Source organism: Acomys minous, assembly GCF_964271855.1.
Source record: "Acomys minous genome assembly, chromosome: 10".
Classification (NCBI taxonomy): Eukaryota; Metazoa; Chordata; class Mammalia; order Rodentia; family Muridae; genus Acomys; species Acomys minous.
This window is the reverse complement of record NC_140491.1, coordinates 59,419,345-59,435,106: the sequence shown is the minus strand read 5'-3', so window position 1 is coordinate 59,435,106 and position 15,762 is coordinate 59,419,345. Positions and strand designations below refer to the sequence as shown.

At 42.8% G+C, this 15,762-nt stretch overlaps 1 pseudogene across 1 annotated transcript; it reads left to right on the top strand.

Annotated features, from left to right (window-relative positions):
- The first annotated feature begins 2,487 nt into the window (after positions 1-2,487).
- LOC311606293 (replication factor C subunit 3-like) lies at positions 2,488-15,479 on the top strand (annotated as a pseudogene). Its single transcript, XR_014783669.1, has 9 exons — positions 2,488-2,652; positions 3,731-3,868; positions 6,155-6,220; positions 7,516-7,613; positions 9,622-9,808; positions 10,421-10,557; positions 10,635-10,733; positions 13,253-13,322; positions 15,198-15,479. The product of XR_014783669.1 is annotated as a replication factor C subunit 3-like (transcript).
- Positions 15,480-15,762: the final 283 nt, after the last annotated feature.

The following is a 15,762-nucleotide window of genomic DNA, read 5'->3' as shown; positions in this document are numbered from 1 at the left end:
CCTTTGTTATGAAACCCACCTAATTCTTCATCATTCTGTGTCTCTCTCACCCCTTACTGTGTGCCTATTTGGACAGATGTTAACAGCTGCCTGTTGGATATCTAAGCTCTCATTTTTTTTCTTATTCTTAGAACTCTATTTTTTTTTTTTTTTGGTACAACCACCTGCTGAGCCATCTATCTCTCCAGCCCTCATTAAATAGTGTTAAATGAATGGAGGCATTGGGAACTGTTGAATCATCATGACTTCTCATTTTTATTTCCTAAAACAAATACAAAAGCACCCTCAAAATATTGCCCATGTTCCTTGCATATCTCTTATTACCAGGTCTCATAAATTAGAGGATTCTGAGGATGATTGTAAGATAAAACCACAGGACACCCAATTAAAATTTAATTTCATGTAAAACAAATTTCAACTGAAAAATATTTTGCCTGGGACGCACTAAAATATTATCTGAAATTAAAATGAATGGGGCACTGTGTTTTGGACCTACGAAATCGAGTAAACCTTGATGAGCTCCCCCGCCTTCGTTCTCTCCATATTCTTTCAACCTTTTAGAACACAGCACTAAAGCACAGACGCTAGGATAGACCACGACCTATCTGTTCTTACTGAAGCTGTCTGTCATGCTACTGGCCACCACTGACAAAGCATAGCTCATTGTGGCATCTATCTCACTCTCCTCATTTCCAAAAGTCTTTCCATGATCACAACCCCAGTGTCTATAAACGTGGCCCTTCAATGCCTTTGTTTCTAATTTCCTTTGCTTTCTCACTTCAGAAGTTGTTTCCTCATTGCAGTCCAACAATAGAGAATGAGGAAGGTTTTCTTGGGCAGCTAGAAACGTGTCCCTGAATACAGGACAGGGCTGTGGGAAGGAGCTGCTTAGAAAGTACATTAGTTTCTCACCATTGTAAATGCAGATGTCCCCAGATTTGTTTCAGAAGTTTCTTGAACTCAGGAACTAGATCTTATAGTTCTGGTGTTATTGATTTCTCTCAGTGATATTTTATCTACCCAATAGCTCGCTGAACATGATGGTTCATAGGTGAAGACAATCAATTCTTGTATAGCACATTGATAGAAGGCTACTAAATATATCTGGAAATCAATTCCACTTATGAAAGGATTTCTAATCTTAAGACAGGAGTCTGAGTAAGGACGCAAAACAAAAGCACATGTTGAATAAGAAATCAGGGGGGCAGGAAAGATGGCTCAGGGGTTAAGAGCCTTTGCAGTTATTAAAGACAGCTTGCATCCACTCCCTAGCAATTCTTAACCAACTGTAATCCCTATTCTAGGGCATCCAGTGTCCTCTTCTATCTTCCATGGACCATGCTCGAACATTTATATCTTAAACAAATGCAACCAGCATTACAACTAGAAAAGCACATTTTGAGAGGTGCAGCTGAGGGGCATTGTGATGGTGTGGCCTTGAGATGCAGAATATTTTCTCAAGTGTTTCACACGTTTCCTTTTGAGCAAAAGGCTTTCAGATGTTCTCTATAGAAAATAGCATGCCAATCCTGTGTCTTCTCCCCTACTGCTCTTCTGTAGTCTTTCTTGCTTCCTTTTATTTATTTTGTTTTCAATCCATTACGAACTTTGTGTAGTGGAGATAAAAAGTAAAATAAAATGAAGTTTAAAACTGTTCTTCCCTCCACTATTTTTTTTCTATAAATTCTACTGAGTGCCTGCAATCGATTTACAGTGAGAAGAACACAGGTCTAGAGGTAGTGGCTCAGTGGTTAAAAGTTTTCGCAGCTCCTCTAGAGGAGTTCAGTTCCCAGCAATGACATGGCAGCTCACACCTGTCTGTAACCCTCATTGCATGGGAATCTGGTGTCTTCTGACCTCTGAGGGCACCAAGAACTGACACAAATAATCATTGACATTTATTTATTTACTTATGTACATATTCATTCATTGATTCATTTATTAAAAAAAAAAAAACAGCTCTACAGCCGGGCGCGGTGGCGCACAGCTTTAATCCCAGCACTCGGGAAGCAGAGGCAGGCAGATCACTGTGAGTTCGAGTTCCTGGTCTACAAAGCGAGTCCAGGACAGCCAAGAATACATAGAGAGACCCTGTCTCGAAAAACCAAAACCAAAACCAAACCAAAACAAAACAAAACAAAAACCAACCAAACAAACAAAAAAACCCCAGCTCTGCAAATACAGATGAATTTCTGTAGCACAAATTTGGATGAAGTTATAAATGGAGGAAAGAAATAGAGGAAACTTCCCTCTTCTAAGCACTCAGATTGGACGCCCTGCGTCTTTAACTCCGTCTGATATTTTCTAAAACGTCATAGAGCGTGAGGATAAAGAGACAGGACTGCAGCAAGAACTCAGCGACTGCTGGTATCATAGTAGCAGGAACTACGCGCTACGCTGGCGGAGGGGTGGGGGGAGGGGGGACCATTTCAGGTCCCATTAGGAATCCGTAAAGTCCCTGTCCGGAAGTCGAGCGCTGCAGGACGTGACGTTTTACGGGTTGGCGCCCGCGGGAAAACTGGTCGCTGGCTAAGGCGGTCTCACCGTTGGGACTCGGAAGCGGCCTTGAGCCTCTGGGTGGATAAATACCGGCCGAGCTCCCTCACCCGGCTGGACTATCACAAGGAGCAGGCGGCACAGCTGCGCAACCTGGTGAGCAGAGCGGGAGGGAGGCGGCCGCCACGCTCAGCAGCTTCCCGCAAAGCAGAGGGGAAGGGAGTGAGACGGGGCCCCCCAGTGCTGCTGAGGGAGCCCCCAGAGTGCAGAGTGTGTGTTGCGGGGTCCCCGTAAGCCTGGCGTGGCGATCTGAGAGAGGGCGTTATAATGGCGCCCACTGAGCTGGCCCGGGCTGTAGGAGTCGGCGCAGGGGCGGGGCGAGTGTGTTACAGCCGCGGGCAGTGATGGAGGCTGTGCTCTGGGACTCTGTTGCTAGTAACTAAACTCTTCATAATCATAGCGAAGTGCTTTCCAAAGAGGAGAAATTTGAACAAATGCCTCTATCCTCTCAATATATGAGTTTTGTTTTTTTTTTAAGAATCGAGAGTGAAGTGGAGGATATGTTTTTGTTTTTAATCCATGCAAATAATTTAAAGTAGAGCATTATACTTCGTTTATATGCATACCAGTTTTTCTTACAGTAACGTTAATTTTCCTAGCGGCAGGATGGATGCATCTTTTACTGGATTTCTGTGGCTACTCGTACAGAGTTGGGGCTATATTTTTAGAGCAGGCTTTAAAATACTATTCCTACCTGTTAGTAAGCCTGCTTTTAAACACTGTCTTCTTAACAGATCAAGCCCCCGTGCCTATATTGCTCTTTAGTTTGATAGCACTCTCTTACTGCTGCCATTTCCATAGCTTTGCATTCCTGGCCTTAGGTGAAGTTCTCTTGTGCTTCCCAAGTGGCCTTGCAAGGAAATTGGTGCACCTGCTTCTTAGGAAGAGGACCATTTTGGGGGACCCGGGTAGGAGGAGCATCTATTGCAGTTACAGAGATTGATAGGGCGTTCCTATGTTTAAGCATATAGTGTTGGGCCTTGCATGCTCTGTGTTGTGCATGTAAGTTGGGTTAAATTAATGCCCAGAAAATAGTAAACATTCCAGAGTTTGGCAAATTTTCTATTGGAGTTGGATGGTAAACAAAATGCTTTGGTACTTTAAAAGTAATTTGTTTAACCCTGTGTCACCTCAGTTTGACTAGGGTAAAATGTGTTGTTCTTTTTTTTCTTAGGTGCAGTGTGGAGACTTTCCTCACCTCTTAGTCTATGGACCATCAGGTGCTGGAAAAAAGATGAGAATTATGTGTATTCTACGAGAACTGTATGGTGTTGGGGTGGAAAAATTGAGAATTGAGCATCAAAGTATCACAGTAAGCATCTCATGTCGAGGCTTGGCAGATGTTTCTGGCAGGGATTTTCAGTCCTGGTCATGTACATACCTCACCCCTATGTGTGTGCGCATACTCGAGAGCTCATGAACACTCGCGTACCATGTGTGTATGTGATGAGTAGGATAACGGCTGTGAATTCTCTCTTTTCCATTTTGTTTAAGACAGTTTCTTTGCCATCTCCTGCAGCAGGGTGGCTGACCCAGAATCTCCTGTCTCTGCCTCCCACCTCCCTGTGAAGGTACCCTGGGATTTTCACTAGCGCTTATAGCTTTTATGTAGCGTCTGGGGATTTGAACTCAAGTCATCATGCATGCATAGCAGGTACATTCTACTCAGACACACACACACACCCGCCGTCCCTGACATGCCCTTCTCTTAAGTGCTCCTCAGCTCAGCAAAATTGGCAGTTCATTACAAATAGTAATTTGTAACTTGCCTTGATTATACTTGTTTATCTTTGACTTTGGTAAGTTGTATTTGTTTTGAAGTTACTAAGAGAATATGCCACACCTTTTTAAAGTCCTCCCGGCCTCTAATAGAGTGTCTTATGGTATTGTGTATTGAAAAAGGAAAAGTGTTTAGTGTGAATGGAATGCTCTTAATAGAATCTTCAAGAGGGTAATGTTGAGTTATCTCAGAGAAACCTTGTCTTACAAGACAAAAGAGATGAGCAAATAGAAACACGAAGTATCTTCTCATTTGGGAGACTTATTATTTAAAAAGTTATTTTCCCTCATATTACAATATAAATTTCAGTTAAATTCCCAATGTTTAAAAACTGTATGATGCCATCCTAAATTCCCTATGGAGAATACATTTCTGAAATGAGTTAAAGTTGTAAATAAGATACTTAAAGTGCATTTGTTCCCTTATCTCATCTGTGGAATCAGATTATGTACCACAAACTAGCTTAAGGGAGGGTGGATTTATTTGAAGGGAGAGAGAGGAGGGAGGGAGAGAGACAGACAGACAGACTATTGAGATATATTGATTTTGAGAAATAGAAATAGCAAGTTTTCTGATAAAATACACTTCACCAACTTGAGTCCTGAGTTTGAAGTAATTTCAGAAGGTTTAGTCTGTGGTCAGTGGACTGTGTCTTTAAGTCCATCATGCAGCAGAAAAGTTATAGGGGTGGGGTGTAAGTGTATGAAGGAGGAACTTCCTCTGTCAGTGGAGGGGTAGCAGAGCTAGAGGCAGGAAGGAACCAGGCACATTTATGCCCAACGATCCACTCCACTACCACGGTCTACCTCTTGTAGGCAGGCCCTACTCCCTAACATTTCCAGAACATCCCAAACACAGCACCATCTGAGCACTTAAGTCTGTAGGGACATGGCACATTCAAACTGACATGGGACTTCTTTTACAAGATGGCAAATCAGAGTTTGACTGTAAAACAGTAAGGTAATAATTTGACCTGTGAAAGCAAATAGCCCACAAACATGCAGGGTGTATTTCAAATTAGTGGAAAGAATGAGGCAGCATAGCTGGTCATCTACTGGAGGAAAGTAAAGATGAATGCTGTGTCATACAGCTATGATATAAAGACCTTTGATGAAATACTGTCTTAGAATGACATGTCTTAGACTCTGTGAGCTCCCCATGGGCAGGGAAGCCATGGAGAACATGGAAACTACAGAAAAGATGTGGCTGTTTAGTGCATGTGGCTTTACGTCTGTAAGACAGGGGATAAGCCGAATTAGCAGAGAGTGATTGGCATAAAGTATTCTATTAAACAGCAGGAAGATAACTTGGTCAAAACCAACAAGTAATCACAGTGCAGTGTGAGTGGCCAGTAACTGGAGCTTTGGAGTGGCCCAGCAGTGTGAGTCTGTTCTGTATTAGAAAACAGCAAGATCAGAATCCAGTCAGTGAAACTGAATAGCCAGACATGTTAGATTCTTGCTCAGCTGATGGGGCTGTAGTCAGGGGACACAGATATACAGAGTGTCAACAGAGTGAAAATCCATATGGGTAATTAGCTGTAGACTGTGCATGTTATGAGTTGATATACAGTCATGGCCTCCAGCAGTTTTCCGAAAAGGATTGCAAAGACATAGTAGGAAAAGCAAAATAGGTATGTGTGAAATTCCCTCTTTTTATATTTTTTCCATGAAACACTGATCCTATTAATGTATTTTTCCTTTATTTCTCTGTTAATATGGAAGACTGCAGATAGTTGACAGTGATGATTTGCTGATACATAAAAAAGGGAAGACAGCCGATCAGTAAATGTTGAGGAGATTCTTGTTTCATTCATAGACTCCATCTAAAAAAAAATTGAAATCAGCACATTGCCAGTAACTACCACCTTGAAGTTAATCCCAGGTAAATTCCTACTAAATATTTTTTATAAAAGTAGCTAGAAATTAACAATGTTAGCAGAAAAGGAGTTTTGCAGTCTCTGTCCTCCAGATTATAGTTTTATTTTTTAATAATATTGTCTATGTAGAAGCACAGGATATAAGCAGATTAAAGTAAAGCAGCTTGCTTGACACAGCCTGGTGCTTGGTCTACTGTGCTCTTAGTGCATTCAAGTCTATGCCATCAACAGAGCTTACTCTTTTCCCATAATTCTTACATGAATTCTGTTAGTGATCTTGATTTATTCGGTGCTGATGAGCATGCGCAAAGCTGTCTAAAAAGTTGATCCTGTTTGGAATGAGCATGGCTGCAGGCTGCACTAGTTTGTGTTTCAGTGTCCCAGTTAGAGTGGTGTGATGGCCAGTAAGCATTGCCGGGATGTCCCGCTGGGGACGGGTGCACACCGGGGACGAACGTTGCAGATCAGAGCTGGGAAAATGGTCAGGGTTTTGTGTGGCCTAGGCATTCTTGGAGGAGTACAGATCAGAGGCCCTTAGGGCAGGGGCCACCATGGACCATGTTGCTGAGGTGAGTGCTTGTGTAAAGGAAGGGGTGTAGTGGAGAGCGCAGAAGGAGGAGTTGAAAGATCTTGCTTATGTGGATTTGGCGGCAGGACCCTTGTGTGCTGTATATGAACCTCAGAGTAACCCTGAGAGGGTTCATCAAGGGAAAGATTGCGAATAGATCAAATTATAAAACTAAACATGTTTGCTCTATAGGCAACTTGGGAATTATTCTAACTTCTTGGCTGGGAAAATGGTTGCCAGCGTCCAGCTGTTATGATCCAGCTGTGGCAAGCAGAGGAAACCTTAAGGGCTGTGTGGGTAACAAAGTAATTGACAAGTAGGATGTAATTAGGTCTTCACTTTCTGTACTAAGTAGTGTATCAAGATATTTGTTAAACTGTTAGTTTTGTTGTTCAAGTAATAATAAACTACTGTGAGAGCACACAGAATATTTTTAGTAGTAATACATTTTAAACTTGTTAAGGAGCCTAAAACATCTCAATTTTAAAGGTTTATGAGTATTAATTAGATATTACTAGTTTCAACAACAGCAAAAAAGATGTCACCACAAGGCCTTCAATTGTAGCCAAGCATGATGGTAAACTCTGGAGGCTGATGTCAACATGTCTCCCAAAACAAAGCAAAAGAAGGCCAACTTCTGGCATTTCTCATGTAATAACAGATTAAGAATGAGGGTATATTTTACTTGGTGAGTATTTGCATCCATATAACCAACATTCTTCTGTTGTGTAGTGATGCAGGGAACAGTGACCGGGTGGTTATTCAGGAGATGCTGAAGACAGTGGCACAGTCACAACAGCTTGAAACAAGCTCACAAAGAGACTTCAAAGGTAGGTGGTGAGGAGACTTTCTTTGAGGCTCTGGAGTGACAGGGCTTTTTTCTTATTGGAGCTAGAAATGAATACATGCTGGGCATCCATGTGTATGTCCTTAATTACAGCACTGGGGAGGCAAAGGAGTTCAAGGCCAGCCTCGTTTACAGAGTGACCTAGCTGCAAGATAGCCAGGGCTGCATAGAGAGATCTGTCTCAAAAGAAAAGAAAAATGAATGTGAGCCCTGGTTTCTGCTTATGGTGTTTAGTCTTATGGTATTCAGTCTTCTGTCTGTGGTGCCTGTTTGACATTTCAGAGCAAGGTAATGGGAGCCCACCTCATTTAAAATAAAAAGCAATGCCATTTCAAAATAACACTCTATGACCAAAGTTTCCTGTTGTCAATTGTGAACAAAGAAAATAAAACTAGCTGCAATTGCATTTCCTAGACAGCCACTATTGACAGTGACTTTTGCCTGCCAGTATTTTTTATATACATGTTATTCTTACACATAAGAATTTCTGATGACAAAATGGCAGCATTTGATGTCAAATTCTTCTTCTGGGGGACAGTATACATTTGTATTTCTCCAAAACATTTATCTAATCTCCATGTTATTTTTTTACCTTTGTCATTTTGGAGAAAATAGCATTTTTGTTTTTATATTTTCTTCTGTTATGTATTTATTATTTGAATTATTTATAGTTATTCTTAGCCCATTTCTTTTGTGTATACGTGTTTGTGGTGTGTGGGGCCGTGATGTGATGATGTACAATGCACATGTGTGCAAGTGCACGTGCATGGCGGCAGTTGACACTTCCTGTCTTCCTAGCTCATTCTTCACCTTATGTTTGAGGTGAGGTCTCGCTGAGTCTGGAGCTCACTGATTTTTGGCTCTGCTGACAGGGCTGTGAGTTCCTGGGATACCCCTATCCCTGCTTCCCCAGCTCTGTACATGGGCACTGGGCCTGAACTCAGGTACTTGTACTTCCAAAGTTTTCCATTAAGTTTATGGCTATATGAAAATAATGGTTTTCTTGGAACTTTGAATTCAATTGGTTCTTTTCTGTTGACCATTTTACAAAAAATAAATGTGAATTTAAATTAAAAAAAAAAGGGCTTTCTTGTAGTGTTTGAAAGTAGGAGGCCAGAGAGGCATTGGGTCTCAGGTGGGCCCCATATTTTATTTTCAGAAAGCAGTGAAGCACATAACCCTGTGCTGCGGTCTCTACCTCTTTGTTTTTCCTGCCACTCTGCATCCTTGTTCTTGTCTCATTGTTGCTCTGTTCAGCCACTTCCATTGCCGGGCTCTGTGTGGAGCGTCATTGTAGCATTTTCAGAACCAACCACTTGCCCAGGCTTTACTGTGTTGGGCCCTGTGCAACCTGCTTCTCCCGCTTACAACTTCTGCTTTGCTATTGGCTGTGATTCCCAGTGTGTCCTTTGGGTACTTTGGGGCGTCACATCCTAACAGCTGGGGCAAGTGTTGTGGATCCCTCCTTTCTCTCCCATTTGAGCACGATGCCGCTTCGTTGTCACTGTTTGTTCCTATCAGCTTCAATGTGGCTGTAGTATGACTTAAATGCTGAGGCGGCTGTGACTGTGAGCTCGTTTAAGTGGAACCTGTTGCCGCTGCTATCCTTTGGAAGCAGCTTGTTTTTGCAAGTTAGATTTATCCGCTGCCTATGCATTGTTCCTGAGCCACTTAAGACTGACCGGTCCTAGGATGCATCCAAATCCTCCTGAATGCAGCACATTCAGGTCTTGCAACTTTGTTACCAGTGGTAACGGCTGTAGTGACATTCCTAATTTAACTTCACTGTGACCCTGTAGTGACATTCCTAATTTAACTTCACTGTGACCAATGTTTCTTAGTCTTTTTTTTTTATAAAAAAATAAAAAATACTCTTCTAAATCTAATCTGTCCCTTTCAAAGGTAAAAGTGGACTATCAGTCATCTATTTAGGATTAAGGCCTTGCCTCTCAAGCCTTAATGTGAAGCTGGTTTCTTTCTTTTTGACTCAGTGGTATTATTGACAGAAGTGGATAAACTCACAAAGGATGCTCAGCATAGCATGCCTTGCGCAGAACCATGGAGAAGTACATGTCCACCTGCAGGCTGATCTTGTGCTGTAATTCTACGTCCAAGGTGATACCCCCGATCCGCAGTAGGTGCCTGGCAGTTCGTGTGCCTGCTCCCAGCATCGAAGATGTAAGTCAGGTTAAGGTTTTCAGAAATACTTGCTCCAGTTTTGCTTTCTGAAATACAGTGACACTTATTGGTCATTGAAGGGCAGCTACAGATAGAGCTGTAGGCCAGCCATTAGTAGGTGCGGAGTGATAGTGATGTGTTTAATGGTGAATGCAAATACAGAACATGCTCTCTTTCACTAGTCTTTTACTCTTAACAGATGAGCAATCACCAAGCTATGTGATGTCTCCGGAAGAATTTGGTATCTTCTACCTCAAGCTGATTTACTTAGTTATAGGGGGAAATATGAGCATCAAGGAAGGAGATGACATGAGAATCCTGGTCCCTCTGGGGGAGTCAGTACACTATTTCCCTTTTCATTTTAACAGCTGTTAGTCACATGCCCCTGTTTCTCACAGTAGACAGCTTTCCCACTGACAATAGAGAGGGGAAGATTGTGTGCATCAGCTCCATGTGTCACTTTCCTGTTCATAGTAGATACTGAGAGATCGCACACAGCAGCAGCATATGGTGCCCTGCGGGAGGCAGAGCAGCACTGACAGGGCTACATATCAGTGTTAGCAGGAGTTAAACATCCTCATTGTGATTTTCCTCCGTTAATGTGTCTCACAGATTTGCAGTGTATTATCTACTGTCTGCAAGAAGGAAGCTCTGGCCCTTCCCTCGAAATTGGCTCATAGACTGGCCGAGAAGTCCTGCAGAAACCTCAGAAAAGCCTTACTTATGTGTGAAGCTTGCAGAGTGCAGCAGTGAGTGGGGCTGTTACCACAGGGAGCGTTCTGGGACATGGGAGTGTCTTGTTCATTGATTTCTTTTTGTTTCACAGATACCCTTTTACTGAAGACCAAGAAATCCCCGAGACAGACTGGGAGGTGTATCAGAAGGAGACTGCCAATGCTATTGTCAGTCAGCAGACGCCACAAAGGTAAAACAGTGTGAGGGAGGCAGAGATACCATGACATTTACAAGTATAAACTAATCTTGAGCCTTATTTGAAAGGAAAAAAACCAGCACTTAAGATCTAAAATATAGTAGCCAAAGTACTTAGTGTGGTTTTCCGTGATCTGTCAACATATAAAATTGAACCATACTTAATAAATTTTGGACTGTTTTCTTTTTTGTTCCAGAATGTTCAGTAGCTTAGTTTTAGTCCACAGCATGGATTGCCTAGTGTGGTTAGATTGAATGAACAATCGTAATTGCTGTACTTGCTTTGAAATTGACGCAGAATGTGCTAGAAAGACACTGTGCTTCCAGCTCTCATCCTAATTTAACCAAACATCCTAGGCAGGTGCCTTCACCTTAGGTTCCCAGCCTTTTCATTTGCTGTTCTGCAAGGGTACTTGTGCTTTGTTACAGAGAACAAAGAGTTTGTGCGATACAGCTCTGGAACTAGGAAACACGCCATGTCCAAGGATAGAGTCTGGGAAGAGAAGTACAAAGCACTTAGAAAACTTCATTTTGTCATGAATTCTAAAGTTGTTCTTGCTGGGTCCACCTGTGGGTCTGTTACTCACAGTGTACAGTACTGAGCATGCCTCCATTGCTAGTTTGCCTTATGGCAGCTTGACTAAGACAGTCTCTTTATCTGAACAACTTGGTCAGGTTTGAAGTTCCCTTGTTACCTCAGTATAGCATTTCTTCAGGCTCGTGGGAGCACAGCCTCATCCTTGGGCCTTAGGGGTAGTTGATCATTTTAAGTGCAGAATGGACCTGAGTGCCGGCACCAGAGAGAACCTGACTGTCCTGCTTGAGATGAAAGTCTTGGTGAGAGCAGCGAGCACTTCTCTTGTCGGTTGTGTCTGATGAGTTAGGGTTTTACAGGCCTCTTACCAGCATCACTCAGTGGAGCTGGGCAGTTAGACATCCTGGGTACTCCTGTGCAGTGGAGCTGGGCAGTGAGGCATCCTGGGTACTCCTGTGCAGTGGAGCCGGGCAGTGAGGCATCCTGGGTACTCCTGTGCAGTGGAGCTGGGTAGTGAGACATCCTGGGTACTCATGTGCAGTGGAGCCGGGCAGTGAGGCATCCTGGGTACTCCTGTGCAGTGGAGCCGGGTAGTGAGGCATCCTGGGTACTCCTGTGCAGTGGAGCCAGGCAGTGAGGCATCCTGGGTACTCCTGTGCAGTGGAGCCGGGCAGTGAGGCATCCTGGGTACTCCTGTGCAGTGGAGCCGGGCAGTGAGGCATCCTGGGTGCTCCTGTGCAGTGGAGCCGGGCAGTGAGGCATCCTGGGTACTCCTGTGCAGTGGAGCCGGGCAGTGAGGCATCCTGGGTACTCCTGTGCAGTGGAGCTGGGCAGTGAGGTATCTTGGGTACTCCTGTACTATACTCTGCCTGTGGGATGGAAAGGAGCTTGAATGTCTACTTTTAAGAAAACTTTTAAATCCCTATCTTGATTGACATGGAGTGGAATCGGCAGTAGCTTACTGAGAACTGTGGGTAGTTGTTTTCACTTTTGGTCAGAACCTTGGGGGAATATTGTTGTTTATTCTTGTTCTGACATGCAATGTGTGCATTTCCTTCACCCACTCCTGAAAGTGTCATCAGGAAGGCTTGAGTTAAGGGTTCACAGGTTTGGCCCCCGTGTTGGCTTAGCTTGGCTGTGCTTCCCTGGGAGCTCTGTCCCTTCTATACTAGGCAGCTTGTGTCCCTGCTGTGTTGTTTATATACTTTTTGCTCATATCCCCTCATCACTTGGGTGATTGACGGTGGCTGTCTAGTCTTCACAGCCACTCTGGATACTTAAGGCGTACAATTCAGTTGTGTGTAGAGAAGATGCATTAACATAGCGCTTGGTATATCAGTAAAGTGAGTGTCTTCAGGTCCTGATGTGAATCAGCTTTACATTTCAAGGTCATTTTTCTTCTTTAAAGTTATTATCTCTCTCTCTCTCTCTGAATATGTGTGTATACAGCCATGATTGTGTCAGTATCTGGAGATCAGAGAATGACTTCCGGGAGTCCATTGTCCCCTCCACCATGGGTTCTAAAGGATCAAACTCAGGTCCTCAGGTTTGTACAAGAAACAGATTATTCACCAAACTTGTCAGGCCCTGGAATCTTGATTTCTCTCTAGTAGTCTTGTGAGTGATATAATAGCCCTTATTATAAATACCTATTGTTAAAAAGGTATGAAAAAAAAACCTTTTTAAAAATTGAATTGGTCCATGACCATGGTGGTGTATCCTAGGAGGCTGAGGGTGGAAGATTGCTCCTGATTCAAAGCCAGCATGAGCTACACAGTGAGGTCCAGGCCACTTGGGCCACAGAATGAGACTGTCTGAAAAGACAAACTAAAGTAGGTGGGGCTTGGGCTGTCTCTCCTTCATACAGCACAAGCCATCAAGGTGATATAGCAAGTAAGAAAATGGACCTGTACTGGCTGGTGTGTTAAAATTGCTTCTTACTTTTTATCACAAAGTAGCAATTTCTTTGTTTTATATAGGCTCCTTGAAGTCCATGGGAGGCTCTATGAGCTTCTAACTCATTGTATTCCTCCTGAGATAATAATGAAGGTAAGTAGCCCTGTTTTACGTCCTGAACTTTTATAACTGTAAGCTGGACACTGGCTGCGTGATCACAAAACTTTTGAAATGCTGAGATATATCATTATTGCTAGCATTTCAGTAATCCTGTGCATTAGGGAAGCACTGAAGAAGGAAGGGAGGACCCCAGTGTGACAGTAATCCTGTGCATTAGGGGAGCACTGAAGAAGGAAGGGAGGACCCCAGTGTGACAGTAATCCTGTGCATTAGAGGAGCACTGAAGAAGGAAAGGAGGACCCCAGTGTGACAGTAATCCTGTGCATTAGGGGAGCACTGAAGAAGGAAGGGAGGACCCCAGTGTGACAGTAATCCTGTGCATTAGGGGAGCACTGAAGAAGGAAGGGAGGACCCCAGTGTGACAGTAATCCTGTGCATTAGGGGAGCACTGAAGAAGGAAGGGAGGACCCCAGTGTGACAGTAATCCTGTGCATTAGGGGAGCACTGAAGAAGGAAGGGAGGACCCCAGTGTGACAGTATGTGATAGAGAGTGATAAGGGGGACAAGTGAAGAAGATTTCAGAGTGTTGTGAGTCTTTAGAAGAAGGAAAGGGGGATAATAATAATGGAAGTGAGCTATGCACAGTATGGACAGCTGCTCAGGGAAAGGCCCTCCTCAGCTGACACATGGAAGAATGAGACTGAAGACAGGTACAGTCTAGGCCTTATAGGATTGGCCTACTGGCCACTTGGCTAAGTTTACTGATTTTGGATATTGGGGCATTTGTGGGATTTTGTTTGTTTCTGTCAAAATTGCACAGTAATGTGAACAAAATTAAATGATACTGAAAAGGCAGAGAAAAATGTGCTCTCTTACATACAGGAGTTAATGCTGTGAATAGATTTCTGTTCTTTTCACCTAGTAACAAGTGCCGTGTGTGCGTGCGTGCATGGGTGTTACTAGTGTATAGTCTGTTCATTCTATTGAGTTTTCATTCAACAGTATAGGATAAATGATACCTCATTGTATGACCATGTCAATTTCTTGAAGATGAGCTTTTTGGTGAAAATTTGGATTGTCTATAGATTATTATTATTTTTATAATGAATGTGGCAGTAACTACCTTTGTGCTTAGATCCTTGGACTCCTATGCAACTGCGTATAGCTGCTCTCAAGTTATGTTAGGTTTCTTCCTGGTAAACACATTATAAGTTGAACATATTATGTCTCAGAATGGCATAGCCAGATATTGTGGCCACACCTCTAGCTCCAGCCACTGGAATGAAGTATAAGGATATTTTGAGCACATCAACCTGGGTAACAGTGAGACTTGGTCTCTTAGCACCACTTACTTGCCCATCAGCAGCACAGGTTAGTGATGATATGCTGTAGGGTATTGACTGTTGTCATCAGGATTATGTGGTACTGGCATTGCTCCCTGCTTGGTACCAGGGTCTCAAGAGAATATTATAGTACATATTTCTAGTATGGAAAAAGAGTATGTGTGCATTTATAATTTATATATGTATATATATTCTTAAATACATATGTACAACCTGCTCAGTCTGCATACTGTCAGTTTGCAGTTTCTGCTGCATGTACTTTATTTTGCATTATCAATAAAGCCAAAACCTCATGCTGTGGCAAGGGGCTTTCTGTGTTTGGCAATGGAAGACCTTGAATAAATACCAGGTTTTGTTACACATGTTGGTTTTAGGTTTTTTGGCTTTGATTCACACAAATGAAATAACATCTTTCTCTTATACATATATACATATGTTTGTATATATTCGCCTGCATATACATATAAAAACTATATTAAAGCTTTATCTTTTGTGAGTGAGAGGCATAAGCATGTTTGGCTATTTTCCTCATGATTGCGCTTTATGTCACCCTCACTTCCTGTAGGGCCTACTTTCAGAACTCTTATATAACTGTGATGGGCAGCTGAAAGGGGAAGTGGCACAGATGGCAGGCTATTATGAGCATCGACTACAGCTGGGCAGCAAAGCCATTTACCATTTGGAAGCATTTGTGGCCAAGTTTATGGCACTTTATAAGAAGTTCATGGAGGATGGACTGGAAGGCATGATGTTCTGACTCAGCCAACAGGTCTTCCAAACACCTCAGATTGGGTTTATGTACATTTATGCTGGGCTGTCGGTACAATAAACTAGCTTTACTTATGGATTGTTATTGCTGTTTTAATTCTCTCCTAAGTATAAATCTCATTTTTAAAATTTTTATGTGTATGAATGTTTGCATTGTGATTATGTGTGCTTGTGTACCATGTGAATGCCTGGTGCCTCAAGAGGCCAAAAGAGGGTCTTGAATCCCCTGGAACTGGAGTTATAGATCGTGTGACTACCATGTACATACTGAGAACCAAACCAGTACTTTTTATCCCCTGAGCCATCTCTATAGCCCCTGAACTATAAAAGACATCCATGATCTTGTCCTTAGTGTTGTGGTA